We start from the raw sequence: 15874 nt of genomic DNA, 5'->3' as shown, positions 1-15874 counted from the left end.
TAACTCACCTCCTGACTCCCCAAGGGACAAGTCAGGATAACGTTGGAATACTCCCCACTCCCCTGGAAGGCTGCAGCTCCAACAACACTCAAGAAGCTCAACACCATCCAGGACAAAGCAGCCCGAGTGATTGGCACCACATCCACTCCCTCTGCCGCTGACACTCAGTCGCTGCAGTGTGTACCATCTACGAGATGCACTGCAACAATTCACCAAAGATCCTTAGACAGCACCTTCCAAACCCACGACCCCTTCCATCTAGAAGGACAAGGGCAGCAGATACATGGGAACACCCCCACCTGCAAGTTCCCCTCCAAACCACTCACCATCCTGACTTGGAAATATATCGACCGTTCCTTCACTGTCACCCGGTCAAAATCCTGGAATTCCCTCCCTAACGGCATTGTGGGTCAACCCACAGAACATGGACTGCAGCGATTCGAGAAGGCAGCTCACCCCCACCTTCTCAAGGGGCAACTAGGGATGGGTAAGAAATGCTGGCCAGCCAGTGACACACATGTCCCACAAATGAATAAAAAGAACAATTTTTAAAAAGATTGGGGGGCAGGGAGATCCAATCAGTGACTGGGACTGCCAGGAAGTCTTACACAGGACAATTAATCATCACAGGGTTCAACGTGGGGAGCACAGTGTGACCCCCCCCCCCCCAGAGAGACAGTGTGACCGCCCCCCCCCAGAGAGACAGTGTGACCCCCCCCCCAGAGAGACAGTGTGACCCACCCCCAGAGAGACAGTGTGACCCCCAGAGAGACAGTGTGACCCCCCTCCAGAGAGACAGTGTGACCCCCCTCCAGAGTGTGACCCCCCTCCAGAGAGACAGTGTGACCCCCCTCCAGAGAGACAGTGTGACCCCCCTCCAGAGAGACAGTGTGACCCCCCTCCAGAGAGACAGTGTGACCCCCCCCAGAGAGACAGTGTGACCCCCCTCCAGAGAGACAGTGTGACCCCCCTCCAGAGAGACAGTGTGACCCCCCCCCCAGAGAGACAGTGTGACCCCCCTCCAGAGAGACAGTGTGACCCCCCCCCCAGAGAGACAGTGTGACCCCCCTCCAGAGAGACAGTGTGACCCCCCTCCAGAGAGACAGTGTGACCCCCCCCCCAGAGAGACAGTGTGACCCCCCTCCAGAGAGACAGTGTGACCCCCCCCCCCAGAGAGACAGTGTGACCCCCCTCCAGAGAGACAGTGTGACCCCCCTCCAGAGAGACAGTGTGACCCCCCCCCAGAGAGACAGTGTGACCCCCCCCAGAGAGAGACAGTGTGACCCCCAGAGAGACAGTGTGACCCCCCTCCAGAGAGAGTGTGACCCCCCTCCAGAGAGAGTGTGACCCCCCCAGAGAGACAGTGTGACCCCCCCAGAGAGACAGTGTGACCCCCAGAGAGACAGTGATTATGATTATGACCCAGTGTGACACAGTGACCCAGTGTGATGTGCTGTCTCTCCCTGATTACCTGTCTAGCTGGGTCCATTCTTGTTGCGCATTGTGCCACTTTGAGAGTAAGGCTGCCCTGTGTGTGTAGCAGGCGTACACAGCCAGCAGCAAGGCTGGGATAAGCAGCAGGAAACTGAACAGGAGTCCAACTAGCAGAGCAGTCTGGTCTGTGGAGAGAACAGAGAGTGAGAGATTGTACTCAAACACACATCAGTATTTCCACCTCTGGATTTCACTGGCTTGTCTCCTCTGGCCCCAGTGTGGAACTGGTGACAGTAAGGTGGCTTCCAGAGCTGTGGAAAATGTTTGAAATTATGAATGGTGTCTGCACTGTGGAAAAACTTCCTCTGAGCCCGGCTCCAGACAGAGTCCAAGTTTTGTCTTGGTACAGGCAGCTGAGGGACCTCATTACGGCATTAGAGTCACAGAGTTTACAGCAGGGAAACAGGCCCTTCGGCCCAACGTGTCCATGCTGCCCCATCTTTTAACCCCAAAGCTAATCCCGATTGCCTACATTTGGCCCATATCTCTCTATACCCATCTTAACCATGTAACTGTCTAAATGCTTTTTAAAAGATAAAATTGTACCCGCCTCTACTACTACCTCTGGCAGCTTGTTCCAGACACTCACCACCCTCTGTGTGAAAAAATTGCCCCTCTGGACCCTTCTGTATCTCTCCCCTCTCACCTTAAACCTATGCCCTCTAGTTTTAGACTCCCCTACCTTTGGGAAAAGATATTGACTATCTCGCTCATCTGTGCCCCTCATTATTTTATAGACCTCTAGAAGATCACCCCTCAGTTTCCTACACTCCAGAAGAAAAATGTCCCAATCTATCAGGGACAGGACTGGGTACTTCAGGTGCCAGGATTCAGATGCTTCAGGAAGGACAGGGAGGGTGGCAGAAGAGGTGGTGGAGTGGCACTGTTGATCAGGGACAGTGTCATGGCTGCAGAGAAAGAGGATGCCGTGGAGGGACTATCTACAGAGTCTCTGTGGATGGAAGTTAGGAGCAGCAAAGGGTCGAAAACTTTGCTGGGTGTATTCTATAGGCCGCCCAATAGTGACAGGGAAGTTGAGGTGCAGATAGGGAAACAGATTCTGGAGAGATGTATTAATAACAGAGTTGTCGTGATGGGAGACTTCAATTTCCCAAACATCGTCTGGAATATCCCTAGGGTAAGGGGTTTGGATGGGGAGGAGTTTGTTAGGTGTGTTCAGGAAGGTTTCCTGACACAGTATGTGGATAAGCCTACGAGGGGAGAGGCTGTACTTGACCTGGTACTGGCTAATGAACCAGGACAGGTGATGGATCTCTCGGTGGGAGAGCATCTTGGGAATGGTGACCATAATTCTATCTCCTTCACAATTGCATTGGAACGAGATAGGATCAGGCAGGCTAGGAAGGTGTTTAACATAGAACATAGAACACTACAGCACAAACAGGCCCTTCGGCCCACGAGTTGCGCTGATCACATCAACACCTACCAATCCATAGACCTATCTATAACCCCCAATCCCATTAAACCCCATATACTCATCCAGAAGTCTTTTAAAAGACCCCAGCGAGTTCGCCTCCACCACCACTGACGGCAGCCGATTCCACTCACTCACCACCCTCTGAGTGAAAAACTTACCCCTAACATCACTTCTGTACTTTCCTCCCCGCACCTTAAACCTGTGTCCTCTCGTAGCGACCATTTCAACCCCGGGGAAATAGCCTCTGAGAATCCACCCTATCTATTCCTCTCAACATTTTATAAACCTCTATCAGGTCGCCTCTCAACCTTCGTCTCTCCAGGGAGAAGAGTCCCAGCTCCCTCAACCTATCTTCATAAGGCATGCCTCCCAATCCAGGCAACATCCTTGTAAATCTCCTCTGCACCCTTTCAATAGCTTCTACATCCTTCCTGTAGTGAGGCGACCAGAACTGCGCACAGTACTCCAAGTGGGGCCTGACAAGGGTCTTATAAAGTTGCAGCATTACCTCCCGACTCCTAAACTCAATCCCTCGATTAATGAAGGCCAGTACACCATACGCCTTCTTGACCACCTCCTCCACCTGCGAGGCCGATTTAAGAGTCCTGTGGACCCGGACCCCAAGATCCTTCTGTTCTTCAACACAGCTAAGACTCCTACCCTTTATATTGTACTCCTGCATCCCATTGGTCCTGCCAAAATGGACCACTACACATTCATCCGCGTTGAAGTCCATCTGCCACTTCTCCACCCAGTCTTGCATCCTATCTATGTCACGCTGCAACTTCTGACATCCCTCCAGACTATCCACAACACCACCAACCTTCGTATCGTCAGCGAACTTACTAACCCATCCCTCCACTTCCTCATCCAGGTCATTTATGAAAATGACAAACAGCAAGGGTCCTAGAACAGATCCCTGGGGCACTCCACTGGTGACTGACCTCCATACAGAAAAAGACCCTTACTGGAGTAAGGGGAAATATGAAGACATGAAGTTATGGAGAGCTGGTGGGTAAGAGGAACTGAGCCACTTCAGATCAGCCATGATCTTATTGAATGGCGGGCAGGCTCGAAGGGCTAGATGGCCTACTCCTGCTCCTATTTCTTATGTTCTCATCAGGCGGGAAATTAGAGGCATAAATGTTCTGATGAGACAGGGAAGTTATGATAGGTTACAGGAACTGTGCTGTACAAAGGCTGTAATAAATCTAGTCAAGAAGAAAAGAAAAGCTTACAAAAGGTTCAGAGAGCTCGGTAATGTTAGAGATCTTGAAGAGTATATGGCTAATAGGAAGGATCTTAAGGAAATTAGGAAAGCCAGAAGGGGTCATGAGAAGGCCTTGGTGGGTAAGATTAAGGAAAACCCCAAGGTGTTCTACAAATATGTGAAGAGTAAAAGGATGAGATGTGAAGGAATAGGACCTATCAAGTGTGACGGTGGGAAGGTTTGTATAGAACTGGTAGAAATAGCAGAGGTACTCAATGAATACTTCACTTCAGTATTCACAGTTGAAAAGGATCTTGGTGGTTGTAGTGCAGACTTGCGGTGGACTGAAAAGCTTGAGTATGTGGACATTAAGAAAGAGGATGTGTTGTAGCTTTTGAAAAGCATCAAGTTAGATAAGTCGCCAGGACCGGATGGGATGTACCCCAGGTTACTGTGGGAGGCGAGGGAAGAGATTGCAGAGCCCCTGGCGATGATCTTTGCATCATCAATGGAGACAGGAGAGGTTTTGGAGGATTGCGGATGTGGTTCCTATTTTCAAGAAAGGGAACAGGGATAGCCCGGGAAATTATAGACCAGTGAGTCTCACCTCAGTGGTTGGTAAGTTGATGGAGAAGATCCTGAGAGGCAGGATTTATGAACATTTGGAGACGTATAATGTGATTAAGAATAGTCAGTACGGCTTTGTCAAAGGCAGATCATGCCTTATGAGCCTGGTTGAGTTTTTTGAAGATGTGACTAAACACATTGACAAAGGAAGAGCAGTGGATGTGGTTTATATGGACTTCAGCAAGGCGTTCGATAAGGTTCCCCACGCAAGTCTTCTGGAGAAGGTGAGAGGGCATGGGATCCAAGGGGCTTTGGCCTTGTGGATCCAGAACTGGCTTGCCTGCAGAAGGCAGAGAGTGGTTGCGGATGGGTCTTTTTCTGCACGGAGGTCGGTCACCAGTGGAGTGCCCCAGGGATCTGTTCCAGGACCCTTGCTGTTTGTCATTTTCATAAATGACCTGGATGAGGAAGTGGAGGGATGGGTTAGTAAGTTCGCCGACGATACGAAGGTTGGTGGTGTTATGGATAGTCTGGAGGGATGTCAGAAGTTGCAGCGTGACATAGATAGGATGCAAGACTGGGCGGAGAAGTGGCAGATGGACTTCAACGCGGATAAATGTGTAGTGGTCCATTTTGGCAGGATCAATGGGATGAAGGAGTACAATATCAAGGGTAGGAGTCTTAGCAGTGCAGACGATCAGAAGAACTTTGGGGTCTGGGTCCATAGGACTCTTAAATCAGCCTCGCAGGTGGAGGATGTGGTCAAGAAGGCGTATGATGTACTGGCCTTCATTAATCGAGGGATTGAGTTTAGGAGTCGGGAGGAAATGCTGCAACTTTATAAGACCCTTGTCAGACCCCACTTGGAGTACTGTGCGCAGTTCTGGTCGCCTCACTACAGGAAGGATGTGGAAGCTATTGAGAGGTTGCAGAGGAGATTTACAAGGATGTTGCCTGGATTGGGAGGCATGCCTTATGAAGATAGGTTGAGGGAGCTGGGTCTCTTCTCCCTGGAGAGGCGAAGGTTGAGAGGCGACCTGATAGAGGTTTATAAAATGTTGAGAGGAATAGATAGGGTGGACTCTCAGAGGCTATTTCCCTGGGTTGAAATGGTCGCTACGAGAGGACACAGGTTTAAGGTGCTGGGAAGCAAGTACAGAGGAGATGTTAGGGGTAAGTTTTTCACTCAGAGGGTGGTGAGTGAATGGAATCGGCTGCCGTCAGTGGTGGTGGAGGCGAACTCGCTGGGGTCTTTTTAAAGACTTCTGGATGAGTATATGGGATTTAATGGGATTGGGAGTTACAGATAGTTCTATGGCTTGGTAGGTATGGATATGATCGGCGCAACTTGTGGGCCGAAGGGCCTGTTTGTGCTGTAGTGTTCTATGTTCTAATACCTTCCATACCAGGTAACATCCTGGTAAACCTTGTCTGAACTCCCTCCAAAGCCCTGGGATTTTCCTTGACCCTATTTACTAAGGACATTTCATGGCCTCTTTTAGCCTCCCCCAAATTCCATGTTTCAGTTCCTTCCCACTTTCACTGTACTCCTCCAGCACTTTGTCAGTTTTTAGATGCCTAGACCTATTATATGCCTACTTGTTCCTTTTGACTGAGCTTACAATTTCCCTGGTCATCCACAGTTCTCAAATTCTGCTGTTTCTATCCTTCATTTGTGCGGGAAAATGGCCATCCTGCCCTTCAATAAGAACATAAGAAATAGGAGCAGGAGTAGGCCATCTGGCCCTCTGAGCCTGCCCCGCCATTCAATAAGATCATGGCTGATCTGTCGCTGCTCAGTTCCACATTCCCGCCCTCTCCCCATAACCCTTAATCCCCTCTCTTATCAAAAACCCATCAACCCGCGTCTTAAAAATACTGAGCAAGGCAGCCTCCACCACTTCAACGGGCAGAGAATTCCAGAGATTCACCACCCTTTGAGTGAAGAAGTTCCTCCTCAACTCCGTTCTAAACCACCCCCCCTTTATCTTGAGGCTGTGCCCCCTAGTCCTACTATCCTTTCTGAGCGGGAAGAGTCTCTCCACCTCTATCCTATCCATCCCATTCATCATCTTATACGTCTCAATGAGATCTCCCCTCATTCTTCTAAACTCTAACGAGTACAAGCCTAGTTTATTCAGCCTCTCCTCATAGCTCAACCCCCTCAACTCTGGCATCAGCCCAGTAAACCTCCTCTGCACTCCCTCCAAGGCCAAAATATCCTTGCGTAAGTACGGCGCCCAAAACTGCACACAGTACTCCAGCTGCGGCCTCACCAATGCCCTATACAGCCGCAGCAAGACCTCCCTACTTTTATATTCAATCCCCCTCGCTATGAAGGCCAGCATCCCATTCGCCTTCCTGACCACCTGCTGCACCTGCAAGCTGGGTTTTTGCGACTCATGCACAAGGACCCCGAGGTCCCTCTGCACCATCGCCTGCTGCAGTTTTTCGCCACGTAAGTAATAGTCCTTCCTACCATTATTCCTACCAAAGTGGACCACCTCACACTTGCCAACATTAAATTCCATTTTCCAGTTCCTGGCCCATTCGCCCAGCCTATCTAGATCCTTCTGTAGACTCTCTTCACCCTCTGCACAATTTGCCGTTCCCCCAATCTTGGTGTCATCAGCAAATTTCGACACCCTACACTCGGTTCCCTCCTCCAGATCATCTATATAAATGGTGAATAGCTGAGGCCCCAGCACCGACCCCTGGGGCACCCCACTAGTCACCATCCGCCAATCCGAATAACACCCATTGACCCCCACTCTCTGCCTCCTATTTGACAACCAATCCTCTATCCACGCTAACACCCTACCCCCAACTCCATGTCCCCTGACCTTCTGCAATAACCTCTTGTGAGGCACCTTGTCAAACGCCTTCTGAAAATCAAGAAAGACCACATCCACCGGCTCTCCTCTATCCACCGCCCTAGACACATCCTCATAGAACTCCAGTAAATTTGTCAGACACGACTTCCCCTTAACGAAACCGTGCTGCGTCTGCTCGATCAAACAATTCTCCTCAAGATGCCTCGCTATTTCCTCCTTGATGACGGATTCTAACATTTTACCTACAACTGACGTTAAACTAACCGGCCTATAATTCCCTGCCTTTTGCCTGGCACCCTTCTTAAACAACGGCGTAATATTAGCCGTTTTCCAATCATAGAACATAGAACATTACAGCGCAGAACAGGCCCTTCGGCCCACGATGTTGCGCCGACCAGTTAAAAAGCAATGACCCTCTAACCTAAACCAAACCCTTTCCATCCATAAACCTATCCACGGATCTCTTAAATGCCCCCAAACTAGGCGAATCTTCCGGCACTTCCCTGGAATCCAGCGACGTCTGGAAAATAACCACCAAGGCATCCACTATCACCTCCGCCATTTCTTTCAGAACCCTCGGATGCATTCCATCCGGTCCTGGGGACTTGTCCACAATCAGCCCCCTCCAGTCTGTCGAGCACCGCCTCTCTAGTAACAGTAATGTCATTAAGACCCTCCAGTCCTACCACCTTTCCATCGCTAACACCCGGCAAATTATTCACGTCCTCCTCCGTGAAGACAGAAACAAAAAAGTTATTCAAGACCTCAGCCATATCCCCATCCCCTACCACTAAGTCCCCTTTCCCATCCTCTAAGGGTCCAACGTTCACCCTAGCCAGCATCTTCCTTTTTATATATTTATAAAAAATCCGCTAGCCTTTAAAAACCTCTCTCATATCACACGTGGATTTGTTCTCAGGTAGCCACTCCCAATCCACATTCCCCAGTTCCTGTCTAATTTGGATATAATTGGCCCTCCCCCAATTAAGCACCTTAACCGGAGGGCCACTCTTGTCTGTATCCATGACTACCCAAAATCTTATTTGGAGGAAGGAACTGAAGGCACTGTTGCTAAGTCTGTAGATGATACAAAGATATGTGAAGGGACAGGTGGTATTGAGGAAGCAGGGGGGCTGCAGAAGGACTTGGACAGGTTAGGAGAGTGGGCAAAGAAGTGCCAGATGGAATATAATGTGGAAAAGTGTGAGGTTCTGCACTTTGGAAGGAGGAACGGAGGCAGACACTATTTTCTAAGTGGGAAAATGCTCAGGAAATCAGAAACACAAAGGGACACGGGAGTCATTGTTCAAGATTCTCTTAAGGTTAATGTGCCGGTTCAGTCGGCAGTTAGGAAGACAAATGCAATGTTAGCATTCATATCGAGAGGGCTAGAATACAATAGCAGGGATGTACTCCTTGAGGCTGGGTGGGTGTAGCTATTACTAGGGGGCATAACTATAAGGTTCATGGTGGGAGATATAGGAGGGATGTCCGAGGTAGATTCTTTACTCAGAGAGTGGTTGGGGTGTGGAATGGACTGCCTGCTGTGATAGTGGAGTCGGACACTTTAGGAACTTTCAAGCAGTTATTGGATAGGCACATGGAGCACTCCAGAATTATAGGGAGGGGGATAGCTTGATCCTGGGGTTGGACATAGTTCGGCACAACATTGAGGGCCGAAGGGCCTGTACTGTTCTATGTTCTATATGTACTGTGAGCAGTTTTGGGTCCTGTATCTAAGGAAGGATGTGCCGGCCTTGGAAAGGGCCCAGAGGAGATTCACAAGAATGATCCCTGGAATGAAGAGCTTGTCGTGTGAGGAACTGTTCAGCATTCTGGGTCTGTACTGGTTGGAGTTTAGAAGGATGAGGGGGGATCTCAGTGAAACTTACAGGATACTGAGAGGCCTGGACAGAGTGGACGTGGAGAGGATGTTTCCACTAGTAGGAAAAACTAGAACCAGAGGGGACAGCCTCAGGCTAATGGGATGATCCATTAAAACAGAGATGAGGAGGAATTTCTTCAGCCAGAGGATGGTGAATCTGTGGAACTCTTTGCTGCAGAAGGCTGTGGAGGCCGGGTCATTGAGTGTCTTTAAGACAGAGATAAAGAGGTCCCTGATTAATAAGGGGATCAGGGATTATGGGGTAAAGGCAGGAGAAAAATATCAGCCATGATTGAATGGCAGAGCAGAGTCAATGGGCTGAGTGGCCTCATTCTGCTCCAATGTCTTATAGTGTTATGATAGAATTAAGGTCACTCAGCGCACAATGATTCCCCACTGAAATATCGATCACCTGTCCCGATTAATTCCCAATACCAAGTCTAGTACGGCCCATTCCCTGATTGGATTGTCAACATATTGTACCAAAAAACCCCTCCTGGACACATCTAAAAGAGTGCTCTCTATCTGAGCTCCAGGCTGTAAGGGATTCCCAGTCAATATGGGAAAAGTTAAAATCACCCACTACAAATACCCTGCTTTATTTCACAGCTTTCCAGTATCTGACTACACAGCTGCTCCTGCCTCCTGTCTTCACGCAATTTTGACACGTGGAATTTTTTTTGGGAGAATCCCACTGGACGATAGTGACTAATTGTTAACTGTGTATAATGGAGTCTTACTGTCTCTGTGTACAGGTCCACTGTCAATACTGCCTCCGAGTCCAGCTTTATCACAGTAGGGTGGTGCCCAGTGGCTAGCGCAGTGACAATTTCTGTTACTGTTACAGACCTGGGAATGAAACCAGTGTCAAAGTGAGTTAGATCCTCAACTCCATACCCGAAAAACACTAACCCAAACCCCAAAAACCAAACCCCAAAGCCCCACAAAACCCGAAACCCAAAACCGCGCAAAATCTGAACCCCAAAACCACACAAAACCCAAACCCCAAAACACTGTAAAATCCAAACCCAAAACCGCGCAAAATCTAATCCCAAAAACCCCACAAACCCTGAACCCCAAAACCCTGTAAAACCCAAAACCCCACAAATCCCAAAACCCTGCAAACTCCAAATCACAAAACCCAAACACCAGAACCCTGAATTCCCAAACCCTGGAAACCCAAAACCACAAAAACCTCAAACCCCAAAACCCCGCAAATTCCAAACACCAAAACCCCGAAGAGTCTGAATCCCAAAAACCCTGAAAAACCGAATCCCAAAAACCCCAGGGCCCAAATTCCCGAAAAGAGAGGGTGAAGAGAAAGAATCTGGATGCAGGAAGCATGGGGAAATATTCTCAGCATCATTTCTCCACCAATATTGACCGTGCTCAGTTCCTCCCTCTCACTAAATCTTACATTCTTTAGTTTTAAGGTTGATCAAAGATTTTATAGCAGAATGTTAGCATTGAGTTTAAAGAGGGAATGAAACACGGACACCACAAACTATTATAAGATTTTTTAAAGTTTATTTATTATTAGTGTCACGAGTAGGCTCACAATAACACTGCAATGAAGTGCAATGAACATATATTCTATGTTCTAATAACACTGCAATAAAGTCACTGTGAAAACCCCCCAAGTCGTCACATTCCAGAGTCTGTTCGGGACAATGTGTCAAACCAGCAAGTCTTTCAGACTGTGAGAGGAAACTGGAGGAAAACCATGCAGACACGGGGAGAACATACAAACTCCACACATGCAGAGACCCGAGCCGGGAATCGAACTCATGTCCCTGGCACTGTGAGACAGCAGCGCTAATCACTGTGTCACCGTGCTGCCCCGGGTCCCTGGCACTGTGAGACAGCAGTGTGAATCACTGTGTCACCGGGCTGCCCCGGGTCCCTGGCACTGTGAGACAGCAGTGCTAATCACTGTGTCACCGTGCTGCCCCGGGTCCCTGGCACTGTGAGACAGCAGTGCTAATCACTGTGTCACCGTGCTGCCCCGGGTCCCTGGCACTGTGAGACAGCAGTGCTAATCACCGTGTCACCGTGCTGCCCCGGGTCCCTGGCACTGTGAGACAGCAGTGCTAATCACCGTGTCACCGTGCTGCCCCGGGTCCCTGGCACTGTGAGACAGCAGTGTGAATCACTGTGTCACCGTGCTGCCCCGGGTCCCTGGCACTGTCAGACAGCAGTGTGAATCACTGTGTCACCGTGCTGCCCCGGGTCCCTGGCACTGTGAGACAGCAGTGCTAATCACTGTGTCACTGTGCTGCCCCGGGTCCCTGGCACTGTGAGACAGCAGTGCTAATCACTGTGTCACCGTGCTGCCCCGGGTCCCTGGCACTGTGAGACAGCAGTGTGAATCACTGTGTCACCGTGCTGCCCCGGGTCCCTGGCACTGTGAGACAGCAGTGTGAATCACTGTGTCACCGTGCTGCCCCGGGTCCCTGGCACTGTGAGACAGCAGCGCTAATCACTGTGTCACCGTGCTGCCCCGGGTCCCTGGCGCTGTGAGACAGCAGTGCTAATCACTGTGTCACCGTGCTGTCCCGGGTCCCTGGCACTGTGAGACAGCAGTGTGAATCACTGTGTCACCGTGCTGCCCCGGGTCCCTGGCACTGTGAGACAGCAGTGTGAATCACTGTGTCACCGTGCTGCCCCGGGTCCCTGGCACTGTGAGACAGCAGTGTGAATCACTGTGTCACCGTGCTGCCCCGGGTCCCTGGCACTGTCAGACAGCAGTGCTAATCACTGTGTCACCGTGCTGCCCCGGGTCCCTGGCACTGTGAGACAGCAGTGTGAATCACTGTGTCACCGTGCTGCCCGGGGTCCCTGGCACTGTGAGACAGCAGTGTGAATCACTGTGTCACCGTGCTGCCCCGGGTCCCTGGCACTGTGAGACAGCAGTGTGAATCACTGTGTCACTGTGCTGCCCCGGGTCCCTGGCACTGTGAGACTGCAGTGTGAATCACTGTGTCACCGTGCTGCCCCGGGTCCCTGGCACTGTCAGACAGCAGTGCTAATCACTGTGTCACCGTGCTGCCCCGGGTCCCTGGCACTGTGAGACAGCAGTGTGAATCACTGTGTCACCGTGCTGCCCCGGGTCCCTGGCACTGTGAGACAGCAGTGCTAATCACTGTGTCACCGTGCTGCCCCGGGTCCCTGGCACTGTGAGACAGCAGTGCTAATCACTGTGTCACCGTGCTGCCCCGGGCCCCTGGCACTGTGAGACAGCAGTGTGAATCACTGTGTCACCGTGCTGCCCCGGGCCCCTGGCACTGTGAGACAGCAGTGTGAATCACTGTGTCACCGTGCTGCCCCGGGTCCCTGGCACTGTGAGACAGCAGTGCTAATCACTGTGTCACCGTGCTGCCCCGGGTCCCTGGCACTGTGAGACAGCAGTGCTAATCACTGTGTCACCGTGCTGCCCCGGGTCCCTGGCACTGTCAGACAGCAGTGCTAATCACTGTGTCACCGTGCTGCCCCGGGTCCCTGGCACTGTCAGACAGCAGTGCGAATCACTGTGTCACCGTGCTGCCCCGGGTCCCTGGCACTGTGAGACAGCAGTGTGAATCACTGTGTCACCGTGCTGCCCAGGGTCCCTGGCACTGTGAGACAGCAGTGTGAATCACTGTGTCACCGTGCTGCCCCGGGTCCCTGGCACTGTGAGACAGCAGTGTGAATCACTGTGTCACCGTGCTACCCCGGGTCCCTGGCACTGTGAGACAGCAGTGTGAATCACTGTGTCACCGTGCTGCCCTGGGTCCCTGGCACTGTGAGACAGCAGTGTGAATCACTGTGTCACCGTGCTGCCCCGGGTCCCTGGCACTGTGAGACAGCAGTGTGAATCACTGTGTCACCGTGCTGCCCAGGGTCCCTGGCACTGTGAGACAGCAGTGTGAATCACTGTGTCACCGTGCTGCCCCGGGTCCCTGGCACTGTGAGACAGCAGTGTGAATCACTGTGTCACCGTGCTACCCCGGGTCCCTGGCACTGTGAGACAGCAGTGTGAATCACTGTGTCACCGTGCTACCCCGGGTCCCTGGCACTGTGAGACAGCAGTGCTAATCACTGTGTCACCGTGCTGCCCCGGGTCCCTGGCACTGTGAGACAGCAGTGTGAATCACTGTGTCACCGTGCTGCCCCGGGTCCCTGGCACTGTGAGACAGCAGTGTGAATCACTGTGTCACCGTGCTGCCCCGGGTCCCTGGCACTGTGAGACAGCAGTGTGAATCACTGTGTCACCGTGCTGCCCCGGGTCCCTGGCACTGTGAGACAGCAGTGTGAATCACAGTGTCACCGTGCTGCCCCGGGTCCCTGGCACTGTGAGACAGCAGTGCTAATCACTGTGTCACCGTGCTGCATCATAAGAACAGGCAGTAATATTGTTACATGTTGGATAATATCATATTCGTCCACATAAAACTGCATCTGTTATTCAACTTGTTCAAATCAGACTGAAGTTTCATAGAGTCTCGATCATTGATGATTTCCCTTTCATAACTCCACGCTGACTCTGTCTGATCCTGACACTGCTTTCTCAACGCTCTGAGAAAAAGTCCTTGATAATGGATTCGAGAATTTTCCCCAACATCGAAGTTACGCTTCCTGGTGTATAATTCCCTGTTTTCTCTCTCCCTCCCTTTTTAATATTGGAGTGACATTTGCTACTCTCCAATCTGCAGGGACTGTTCCAGAGTCTGTAGAATCCTGGAAGATGACCACCAATGCATCCACTATTTCTTAAGCCACTTCCATAAGTACTCTGGCATGTAGATTATCAGGCCCTGGGGATTTATCTGCCTTCAATCCCATTAATTTTCCCAGTACCATTTCTCTACTAATATTGATTTCCCTCAGTTTTCCCCTCTCGCTAAATGTTGGTCCATTCACAAAGAACAGTAAAGCACAGGCGCTTTGGCCCTCCAACCCTGTGCCAATTATGATGCTTGAACTAAACTGAAAAAAACTTCTGCCCTTTCTCGGTCAGTTTCCCTCTATTCCCTCCCTATTCATATACCCATCCAGATGCCTCTTAAATGTTGCTAATGTGCCTGCTTCCACCACCTCCTATGGCAGCGCGTCCCAGGCACCCATCACTCTCTGTGTGAAAAACCTCCCCTGCACATTTCCCTTAAACTTTCCTCCCTCACCTTAAACTAGTGCCCCTTGTAATTGACACTTCCATCTTGGGAAGAAGCCTCTGACTAGTCACCCTGTCTAATCCTCTCGTCATTTTGTAGACCTCTATCAGGTCTCCCCTCAGCCTCCGTCTTTCCAGTGAAAACAATCCTAGTTTATTCAACCTCTCCTCATAGTCAACATCCTCGGGACCGGGCAACATCCTGGTGAACCTACTCCCTCCGAAGTTTGCTCGTCCTTCTGGTAATGTGAGGAGCAGAACTGCACACAATACTCCAATCTTTATGTTCCCTGCAAGTGTACTTTCGTACTGTATTTTCCCCTTCTTCATCAATCCCTTTGTCCTTCTTTGCTGAATTCTAGACTGCTCCTAATCCTCAAGGCCACTATTTCTCTTGGCCCAATCTGTCTGCTTCTTCCTCAGATTCGACACTCTCTCTAATTGTCTTTGGAAGCCACGGACTGGCCCTCTTCCCCATTTTGTTTTTGTGCCAGACAGGAATCAACAGTTGCTGCAGTTCCCCCATTCAGGGTGCCACACAACACGATAGAGGTTCTTCTCAATGTGAAAGCGAGACTTTGTCTCCACAAGGACTCTGGGTCACTCTTACTGATACTGCCATGGACAGATGCATCTCAGCTGGCAGACTGGTAAGGATAAGGTCAAATGTGTTATTTGGTCCCTTCACCACCTGCTGCAGACCCAGTCTAACAGTTATATCCTCTAGGACCCAACCAGCTCGATCAGTGGTGCTGCTGCCCAGCCACTCTTGGTGATGGACGTTGTAATTCCCCTATCCAGAGTACATTTTGTACCCTTGCCACCCTCAGTGCTTCCTCCAAGTGTTGTTCAGTATGGAGGAATACTGATTCATTAACCAAAGGAGGATGGTAACCAATGAGAGGTTTCCTTGCCCATGTTTAACCTGAAGCCATGAGACTTCTTGGGGTCTGGAGTCAATGTTAAGGACTCCCAGGGCAACTTCCTCCCACTGAATAGCACTCTGCTGGGTCTGTCCTGCCGGTGGGGCAGGACATAGCCAAGGATGGTAATGGTGGTGTTTGGAGTGTTATCTATAAGGTATGACTCCATGAGAATGACTACATCAGGTTGTTGTTTGACTAGTTTATGAGACAGTTCTCCCAGTTTTGGCATTAGCCCCCAGGTGTTAGTAAGGAGGACTTTGCAGGGGCGACAGGGCTGTTTGTTTTGCGGTTGTATTTTCTGGCGCTTAGGTCGATGCCAGGTGGTCTGCCCGGTTTCATTTCTTTGAAGAGACTTCGTATCGATTGATACA

At 50.6% G+C, this 15874-nt stretch overlaps 1 long non-coding RNA gene across 1 annotated transcript in view; it reads right to left on the bottom strand.

The window, feature by feature from the left end:
- Window positions 1–1507: 1507 nt before the first annotated feature.
- The window catches only part of LOC145340571 (uncharacterized), a 16548-nt gene continuing 2181 nt past the window's right edge, over window positions 1508–15874 (bottom strand). Inside the window, exons 2-3 of the long non-coding RNA XR_013886261.1 lie at window positions 10169–10277; window positions 1508–1619 (exon numbers count right to left, since the gene is read on the bottom strand). This is a non-coding gene — a long non-coding RNA (uncharacterized LOC145340571). The remainder of the gene's footprint in view (window positions 1620–10168; window positions 10278–15874) is intronic.

Source organism: Carcharhinus amblyrhynchos, unplaced genomic scaffold, assembly GCF_965287045.1.
Source record: "Carcharhinus amblyrhynchos unplaced genomic scaffold, sCarAmb.v2.hapA chromosome_1159, whole genome shotgun sequence".
In the NCBI taxonomy this organism is placed as follows: Eukaryota; Metazoa; Chordata; class Chondrichthyes; order Carcharhiniformes; family Carcharhinidae; genus Carcharhinus; species Carcharhinus amblyrhynchos.
This window is presented reverse-complemented; position numbering and strand designations above follow the sequence as displayed.